We start from the raw sequence: 7,500 nt of genomic DNA on the forward strand, positions 1-7,500 counted from the left end.
TTGTAATCGCGCTCAGCCGAAGTTGTGAAACAGTTTCTCAGATATAACGTGCTATGAACAGGTTGCACAAATAGGTCAGTAATTGAACAATAAGATTGATTTTCACTTTGTATACTTTTGAGAGTTGCAAAATCCAATTGTGGAACGACAACTCTTGCAAAACCATTAAGAAGGCAAAGATTGTTCTCATTCATGATTTCCTCACAGTGACAACAGAAACACTGTACAAACACACGTGTATGGAGCGGCGTAAGAAACGGACGCAGTGACTCCTTAATGCTTATCAACACCTCCATCACAGCCCTCGCAGAACGAGTGCGCACAGTGGTAGTGTGTGCGTGCCAAAGCAAAGTGTGTTACAGTCTAGATTATATAATATCAGGCAATCCCTGTTAAACTGTTATTCTCCTGAAAGATTTCGCGCAGAAAGGCAGCACTCCGGCGTCGGAGGGCGTCCCGCTGCTGCCAGCTGCTGCGCTTTCCATTCGCTGAACGCATAGGTGTGTCAGTAGGTGTGAGCGCTCGTCTTCTCCAGCTGTCACTCATGTCGTCATTTCCGACGAGCAGGCGCTGCTTGCTGGCGGTGCGGGGTGCGGGATTTTGACAGCGGCACTGCTGTGGTGTCACACAGGGCCGTGTGAGAGGGGTTATATCTCCTCCCCGATCCTCCTCCTCTCAGCACTCACTGCGATTCTTGACGATATGGCGGCTTCACACTGGGTAGATCACTCTAAGGTAGGCGCTCCTGGTATCAGCGGCATTCTTTTTATTATTGATTATGATTTTCATTGTAAATGAAGTGCTTCATTCATGACAGAACTATTTCGTCTGGAGAATTTGTATTATTATTATTGTTGTTGTTGTTTTGTAACTTCTTTCTGCCCAAGTTTGCCGGCGTCCGGGCCAATGAGCGTTAATTTACAGCGGGTTAGGAGCGCAGAAAACATTTCGGCTATCCTTCTCATGATCCGCCTCGGAATAAACAAGCGCCGAGAGAAACAGCATTAGCGTGTTACTGCTGAAGCCGGGCTGTCACGCAGCTTTTAGCGGGGATCCGGCAGAGCAGCTTTCGGGCACTTCGGCATGATTTGTTTGAACGCTGCTTTCCCTGCTCTCTGCTGTCTTTGTCAATGGGTCCGTTTGGCATTCTGTGCCTACAGCGAGGGTTCAGCGTGTTTCTGTGCTTGCGGTCAGGACGCTGTGAGGAGCGACAGTGTGAATTTCACTCAGCGCGTCGCTTTCTGCATGTACAGTATTTTCATGGCTTCGTCACGGAGTTGCGCTGATTACACGAAATGCATCTCCAAACGCTGGAGGAATATAGTAGCATATCTATTTTTAAATGGATGTGGACGCAGGGGACTGCTAAACCCTTGAAGTTCTAAATTGTGCCGTACACAGACAGGTGAAGATGTCGTTTGTAATATAAGGAGGCTGCCTGCGGAGACTGGATCGTGACTCTGACACGGTGTAGAGGTTCGCAGGACATTATTCTCAGGCAGCAGATGTAGCCTGTCGGTGCAGTGGCGTTTTGGAGGTGAGGTGGGATAGCGCGCTTTTTGGATAAATAAGTAGATGCATTTTTCACTGCGTCCTGTTGAGCATCACACGGAAATAGTTTGATTTTGTGCTTAAAGTGAAGTGAATCATTCTCCGTTTCTGATAAAATATTAGACATGTTGTCCTGGAGCGAGGCAGCTAACCGGCAGCTGGCGTGTTGAACAGCGTCTGTGTCTGTCTTTCCTTCCCTCACATAACACTGCTGTTTGAAACAGTCTGGATGAGTGCAATGTTCACTGAATTATCATAATCATTTATTTCTTTTTCTGGTAAATTCGGTTTTAAAAAATGAGGACACCAGACTGTCAGCGGTGTTGGGATGAGGAGAGTGTTGACCAATGGGGGTGAGTGAGGAAACCACTGAGGACACAGAAAAGACACCTCTGTGACTGTTCTGCAGAAGCATGGCCATTGGAATAAATGAGTAGCTGACTCTGCTTTACTTGATTGCATCTTGTGCGATTCACATCAAATCATTACTTTAATGGAAAATGTTTTAGTTTGTTTTTAAAGCTTTAACTTAAACTTAAAACATAATCGTACTGTAATGCTACATTAGACTCAGTCAAGTACAAAGGGATGCCTTGCTTATCAGTGAACTCATTGTGTATTGGCAGGCTGTTTGATCATGAAGGCCAGCAGAGGCAGGTCCAGAGCAGCGTTCAGTGTACAGGTCGGCTCTGGCCGCCCTTATTGGTACACTGTGCTGCAGAGTGGCCGGAGCGTAAGCGTCTCGCTGAGCTGGGCAGACCCTCAGGAATTACACTCCACTATTTTTATCCCTCAGTGTGGGCGTGCGGAGAGCTCTCACTGAGCGTCATACACTCTTTTCATTATTCATTTTCATTTTATTATTTTTGATTTGGTGGGTGCTCTTATCCTGCCTGGGGCTGCCAGGACTGCATAACACATCAGTGCAAACAATTAACAAATATGCAGCCAGTCCAACACAGCGCCTGCCCCACGTACATCACCATAGCAGCACACATTTCTCAGTCTCACAGCCTTACAATCATACATCACAGTTCCTAACGTTGACTTCACAGTGTACGGCATTATAATGCAGTGAGTTCGTTTTCTGGCTCTGAATTTCAGAGTGCTTTGCTGTAGCGTTTTCAGGTCCTCTCTGTCACAGGCAGCTTTCATTGATCACACTCTGCTGCTGTAATTCTCCTGTTTCTAACTTTAAGATTGTGAGTCAGAGTTGCAGGTAGAGCCAGGCCCGTCTGCATGCTTTTAGGGCAGTTCTGCAGCTCTGAAAATGACTCCGGTCTGTTTGCACAAACCGAGGGGATCGTTCAGCCCACTAAAGCAGCTCTCTGTGTCAGCTGAGCTGAGTCAGCTCCCAGAAGGCCCTGCAAGAGAATGTCTGAAAGATGGGTGAACAGGAGAAGCTTCTTCCCACCACTGCTGGTGAATTCTTGCTGGTACCCAAGCACAGTTGTAAGACAGATCACTGTAGGTCTGTAATCCCAAAGAGGGCCTGCAAAGCCTCTAACACAGTGGCACTTTAAGTTTGGTTTAGAATGTGAGAGAGGTGTGGTAACTGGCAGCAGCAGGTCCTGCTGTCTGTCACTCTGTGTGCTGTGACATTGCTCTGGGTGAAAGTGACAGAGCGTTTCAGGAAGGCGCAGCAGGGTGGCAGGGTCCCCCGGCTGACCTCTGCTTCCACCGTGTCACTGCAGCCCGAGCTGCCATGGGTAACGTCAGTGCTGTGTCCTCCGTGTGGGGTGAGAGAGAGCTGGGGGGGGGGGCAGAGAGCTGGGGGGGGGGGGGGGGGGGGTGACAGAGAGCTGGGGGGGGCAGAGAGCTGGGGGGGGGGGCAGAGAGCTGGGGGGGACAGAGAGCTGGGGGGGGAGGGGGGGGGTGACAGAGAGCTGGGGGGGGCAGAGAGCTGGGGGGGGGGCAGAGAGCTGGGGGGGGGGGCAGAGAGCTGGGGGGGGGGGGGTGACAGAGAGCTGGGGGGGGCAGAGAGCTGGGGGGGGGGCAGAGAGCTGGGGGGGACAGAGAGCTGGGGGGGGAGGGGGGGGGGTGACAGAGAGCTGGGGGGGGCAGAGAGCTGGGGGGGGGGCAGAGAGCTGGGGGGGGGGCAGAGAGCTGGGGGGGACAGAGAGCTGGGGGGGGAGGGGGGGGGTGACAGAGAGCTGGGGGGGGGGCAGAGAGCTGGGGGGGACAGAGAGCTGGGGGGGGGACAGAGAGCTGGGGGGGACAGAGAGCTGTGGGGGGAGGGGGGGGTGACAGAGAGCTGGGGGGGGCAGAGAGCTGGGGGGGGGCAGAGAGCTGGGGGGGGGGTGACAGAGAGCTGGGGGGGGAGGGGGGGGGTGACAGAGAGCTGGGGGGGGCAGAGAGCTGGGGGGGGGCAGAGAGCTGGGGGGGGGGTGACAGAGAGCTGTGGGGGGGGGCAGAGAGCTGGGGGGGGGGGGTGACAGAGAGCTGGGGGGGGCAGAGAGCTGGGGGGGACAGAGAGCTGTGGGGAGGGGCGACAGAGAGCTGGGGGGGGAGGGGGGGGGCGACAGAGAGCTTGGGGTGAAAGAGAGCTGGCCTGCAGCTGTCAGGGACACTGAGGGGGCGTGTTACACAGCTCTACAGCACTCCTGATGTCATGCCTGACTGACAGGGATGCAGAAAGCCATGCCTGATGTCTGTGCAGATTCTGGATGTGTGCTTAGCATGCCCTCTGTGTGCTGGTTCCTGCAGTAGCTCTGGCCCCGAGTCTCTGGAACACCCCCAGCCAAGCTCATACTGGTACCCTAAATGCCCATGTCTTCCAGGATCTGTATCCATTGAGAGAGGCTCATTGCTGTGATGATCTCATCTCTCCTGGCCTTGTTCTTCAGGCCGCGGCAGAGCTGGCTTCAGAGGATGTGCTTGCCTCAGGCTGCTTGCTGCCTTCCTTGAGTGCGCTGGTGTGTGTAATGTTTTCCCCTGAGGAAATGTGGGGATAGAGGTGGACTCGGTGTTCTCAGATGGGTTTGGTGCAGAGGAGAACAGACTGCCCTCTCGCAGACCTGTCCTGCCTTGGCTTTGCGCTTGCATAACTTCCTTGGGCTTGCAGTCCTAATTGATTCTCCATACGTCTCCCGATTGTGTGGACGTGGAGCCTGCCGCGTGCTCACGGTCTGCTGGCTCCCGCTCTGTTTTGGTCATATAATCCGAGGTGATGTTTGGACCCTTTCCAATGTGGCCAGCCATTTGATTCCGTTCAGCCTGTGTATGTAGGGTGTGTTTTCAACACAGTAAGCTAAAGTGTGCTATGAGGACACAGCTTTTTTAAGCAGAGAAGACAGATCCTTAGTTCTTACAGAAAGGTTCTCATGCACCGTAACGGACATGTTTGTGTCATACTTTAATGCTTGCTCCCAGGAGCGCTGCTGGGCAGAGTGTTGCCTCTGTCTGTCTCGAACCTCAGATGCCCGGTTAGGGGTCAGAGCCACTAAACTGAAGTAAGGAAGCAGGACAGAGCCGTGTTCTGAGCTCTGGTCCAGCTGTCTCCCGGGACGGTCAGATCACAGGTGTCACAGGGCTGGAGTTATTATGCTTCCCCACATGGACTGCTCTTTCTGTGACAGGCCAGTTAGGAGCAGCTCCTGGTGTGAGACCTCAGGCATTCAGAAGTACCTTCTGATCTTGGACAGAGCGTTCTCCACACTGTACTGTAGACTGTACACGCCATAAATGTCTTTCCTGCTGTAGCTGGTCTGTGAGCAGAAACGCATGCGTATTCATGGCTTCTGAGTGAGAGTCTCCTCCAGGCGCCTGAGCGCTTTGCAGTGTGCCGGTGCTTTCACCTGCAATCCGAAACCTCACATCCCCTCTGCCGTCACCGAGGAGAGGGCGGCTGGGTTTTCCTTTTGGTAAAACAGGACTTTCAGGTTTTAATCTCTGCTTTCTATGCAGTGTTTATAAACTGCCTCAGTTACAGCTGGCTTGGAACAGAGAAGGCAGGAAAGCAGTAAACAGCGCTCTGACTGTAGTTCCAGTAAAGCGTACTGTGTAAAGTATGTACTTTACTGCACTCCCTGCTGCTTCCTTGCCATCTGTAGGGGCTGCAGAGTGTGACTCCCTCCAAGGTGGGCTCCCCTGAGGAGGATGCGTCACTTTGTGTGACACCTGAAGGGCAGTGTCCCCATTTTTCCCAGAAGGCATTGTGCTGTGCATGTGCCATACAGGTGTCTGCACTCCTGGGTATCACTGAGCTGCAGTTCTGTCCCACACATGCAGCCACAAACCCACAATCCCAGAACAGGAAGGAGGCAACCTGCTGCCTCAGTGCTCTCCCCCCTCAGAGTGTGCGGGAGTGTGCGCGGGAGTGCGCGGGAGTGCGCGGGAGTGTGCAAGAGTGTGCGGGAGTGTGCAAGAGTGTGCGGGAGTGTGCAAGAGTGTGCAAGAGTGTGCGGGAGTGTGCGGGAGTGTGCAAGAGTGTGCGCGAGAGTGTGCGGGAGTGTGCAAGAGTGTGCAAGAGTGTGCAAGAGTGTGCAAGAGTGTGCGCGAGAGTGTGCGGGAGAGCGCGGGAGAGTGCGGGAGTGTGCGCGGGACAGTGCGCGCGGGAGTGCGGGAGAGGGTGCGGGAGCATGCGCGGGAGTGCGCGGGAGTGTGAGAGTATGAGAGTGTGCGGGCCCTGAGGGGGGAGGGAGGGGCTGTTCCTCAGCCGGAGGGTTCCCCTCCCACACTGCTCTGGGCTCAGTCTGTCCGCCCTCACGTAGTCCACCTGGCAGCAGTGTGGGGGAGTTCTGAGCCAGCGTCACGCTGGAAAATGAAACAGGACCCTCACAGCTGTTTCGGAAACATGCGCCGCTTCAATACAGTGTGTCCTTGTTACAGATTCATTCCAGAAGAATGGACCCATGCAAATGGCAAGGCCCCTGCCTGCTCTCCCAGCTGTTCCTCTTCTCCTGGTGTGTTTGGTCTTTTCCCTCTCACAGGCTGTTCCTGCTGTAATCCCACATTTTGTTTTTCTGTCTGCATCAGCAGTAATCTGCATTGTAAACAGGCAGATTTCCATGCCGTGGAGAGGGGCAGGTGACCAGCACATGCCTTCACAGAAGAGCCCCATTTCACTGAAATAACACCTGTTATTGTGATTAGACTCAGGGTTTGAGCCGTGCGTTTCTACAGCCTAGCTGTGTCTGTGATCCCCTCTCTGGGGCTACCGCAGGGCCTATGGCACCCTCTCTCTCCCGCTTGGTGAGGAAGCACCGGCACAGACGGCCAGGCCTGCAGCAATGCAGACCACACCTGCGCTGCGTCCTGCGTCCTGCGTCCTGCGTCCTGCGTCCTGCGTCCTGCATTCCTGAGTCCTGCATTCCTGCGTCCAGCGTCTGCCAGGTAGCATGGTGTTCACACGCCGCGAGTGCTGGCAGCACAGAGAAACTGTACTCTGCTCTGAACTCCACCCTCATCGCCTGGTTTTCCATACACAACCTTCCACAGCCAGAGTTACTGCAGTAAGCACCTCTCTCAGCTCTCAGCCTGCATGTTCACTTTAAAGTCATTTCAGTTCAAATGCTTCTAGTGTAATAGCAGGGTGTTATCAGCTCAGGGGAAGAAGCAGGAGGGGCCAGAAGTGTCCCCAGCAGTTAGAACCAGACTGTTCTGCGTCAGACACAGTCCTGTGTATAGAGGGACAGTCTGAGCACAGCTGTCTAAACTCAACTCTCATGTAGTGAGGTGATGCAAGCAGCTGGATAGGATTGCTGTTGTTTCAAACTCTGAGATGTACAGTTTGGCCTGAGCAGAGCGGGGCTGTGTAACGTGACTCTGGTTCAGCCTGCAGGCTGATGTGGAAACCCTCTGCTGGCTCCAGCCAGCTTCCAGTAAAGGATCGCGGAAGCACAGCACAGTGGACCCTGCAATGAGCTGCTGGCTGCCATCAGCCCAACAGTAAAAACATGCACACAGCTCTGAAGCATGCCATGCTGCTGCCTTGTGCAGTTTTCCTCC

The 7,500-nt window shown here is 54.0% G+C and overlaps 1 protein-coding gene across 1 annotated transcript in view; it reads left to right on the forward strand.

Annotated features, from left to right (window-relative positions):
• The first annotated feature begins 607 nt into the window (after positions 1-607).
• LOC118772194 (peroxisome proliferator-activated receptor alpha-like) overlaps positions 608-7,500 on the forward strand; it is a 28,387-nt gene continuing 21,494 nt past the window's right edge. Inside the window, exon 1 of the mRNA XM_036520492.1 lies at positions 608-735. The gene's annotated coding sequence lies outside the window, so the exon portion shown is untranslated. The remainder of the gene's footprint in view (positions 736-7,500) is intronic.

This window comes from Megalops cyprinoides, chromosome 25, assembly GCF_013368585.1.
Source record: "Megalops cyprinoides isolate fMegCyp1 chromosome 25, fMegCyp1.pri, whole genome shotgun sequence".
Classification (NCBI taxonomy): Eukaryota; Metazoa; Chordata; class Actinopteri; order Elopiformes; family Megalopidae; genus Megalops; species Megalops cyprinoides.